We start from the raw sequence: 2,518 nt of genomic DNA, 5'->3' as shown, positions 1-2,518 counted from the left end.
ACATTGTCATTCGGCTTGGCTGTAATAAACAGCAGTCAAATTTCCTTCAAATCGTGCAGTTTTAACTTTAAAAAAAATGGGGACATGAGACGACGAAGGAGTCGCCATGTCACCCGATCTGCTGCAAAAACAAAACAAAAAAAACACAGTTAAGTCTCTTGGTGGTGGTGGTTTGATGGTGTAATGGTTTGATGGTGTAATGGTTTGATGGTGTAATGGCTTGATGGTGTAATGGCTTGATGGTGTAATGGTTTGATGGTGTAATGGTTTGATGGTGTAATGGTTTGATGGTGTAATGGTTTGATGGTGTAATGGTTTGATGGTGTAATGGTGGTGGAGGTTTAGCTATGGTGCTGCTGTTGGTTCTGGTGATGTTTGTGTGTAGAATGACGTAAAGATAGATAGATAGAGAGAGAGAGAGAGAGAGAGAGAGAGAGAGAGAGAGAGAAAGAGGGATAGAGTTGCAGATAGATAGACAAACAGACAGATACATAGACACACACGCAAACAGGAAGAAAAAACAGATAGATAGATAAATAGATAGATAGATAGGTAGGTAGGTAGGTAGGTAGGTAGGTAGGTAGGTAGGTAGGTAGGTAGCTAACGGGGTGTGTGTACTTATATAGAATATCGATTAAGCCAGTCCGGTGTCTTGTTACTTTTGGAGTACCATCGTTTCTTTAGACAAGTCAACACACACACACACACACACATACGCGTGCGCGCGTATGTGTATGTATGTATGTATGTATGTATGTATGTATGTGCGTGTATGTATCTATGTCTGTATGTATATGGTAAGTATGTATTTGTGTGTGGGGGTGTGCAGGTAGAAAGGATGCAGAAAGACAAACACACCAAAATTCGCAGAAGTAGCTGTGTGGTAAGAAACTTGCTTACCAACCTCGTGGCTCTGAGTTCAGCCCCACTGTGTGACACCTTGGGCAAGTGTCTTCTGCTATAGCATCGGGCCGACCAAAGCCTCGTGAGTGGATTTGGTAGACGGAAACTGAAAGAAGCCCGTCGTATTTATATATGTGCGTGTTCGTGTGTCTGTGTTTGTCCCTCCACCATCGCTTGACAACCGATGTTGGTGTGTTTACGTTCCCGTTCAATAGCGGTTCGGCAATAAGTGACCGATAGAATAAGCACCAGGCTTTCAAAGAATAAGTCCTGGGGTCGATTTCTTCGACTAAAAGGCGGTGCTCCAGCATGGCCACAGTCAAATAAAAGAATACATACAGACACACACACACACACACACCGCATACACACGCACACAGCTTCACACTCAAAAATACGCACGCACACACAAACATACACACACAAACACACATATTCTTACCTCGTTCCATCCACCAGGCTTCAGAAGAGTAAGAGAGAGAGAGGGGGAGAGAGGTAAAGAGGGAGAGAGAGAAAGACAAAGTGAGGGAGAGGGTAAAGAAAGACAGAGAGAGAAAGAGAGGGAGAGAGTGTCTGGTCAGCACGTGTTGCGCGCTTGCGCCATTTGTGTGTGTGTGTGTGCGTGTCTGTGTGTGCGTGTCTGTGTGTGCGCGTCTGTGTGCGCGCGTGTACTTAATTCGGATCGGGGGGAGAGAGAGAGAGAGACTGACAGACAGATAGACAGACAGACACACAGACAGACAGATAGAAGGACATACTGACAGACACACAGACAGACAGATAGACGGACATACAGACAGACAGACAGAAACTGTAGAGGAGAGAAAACGGTAAGCGGTTGAGAGAGAAGTTACAGACGTACATATATATAGAGATAGCGTTAGTATAGTGGGAGAGTGAGAGATAGGAGGAAGAAGAGCTATGAGAGAGAGAGGGCTGGGGATACAGAGAGAGGGAGAGATCGTGAGACAGAGAGAGAGAGAGAGAGCTCAGCGTGTTATGTGAGTATAAGTAAGAGTGAGTGAATGAGTGAGTGAGTGAGTGAGTGAAAGTGAATGGTTGCTATAAACGTGTGGGTGGAAGTGAGAGGTTGATGAGTGAGTGAATGGGAGAAAAAAAAAGATACATAAAGCGTGGATTTTCTCGCAGAATTCAAAAGACGGAGCTGACAGTAATATCGGATTGAATAAATCTTGAACAGCCAACACTGCACACACACACACACACATACACGCATATAAACTACCTACATACATACATACATACACACACGCACACACAATCATTATATATACATATATACATATATATATATACATATATATATTATATATATATATATATTATATATATATGTGTATACATAAACGTATAATTACATATATATTTACATATATATATACATACATTCAAATAAGCTTATAAATGCATGTAAATTCATATATACATACAGACAGACATATACTCAGATAGATAGATACATACATACTTACATACATACATACACACGCAGACACAAGCGCACAAACGTACACACGCGCACACACACGCACACACACACACACACACACATATATATATATATATATATATATATACACTCATATATATATAT

Source organism: Octopus bimaculoides, chromosome 20 (genome assembly GCF_001194135.2).
Source record: "Octopus bimaculoides isolate UCB-OBI-ISO-001 chromosome 20, ASM119413v2, whole genome shotgun sequence".
NCBI classification, from domain to species: Eukaryota; Metazoa; Mollusca; class Cephalopoda; order Octopoda; family Octopodidae; genus Octopus; species Octopus bimaculoides.
This window is presented reverse-complemented; position numbering follows the sequence as displayed.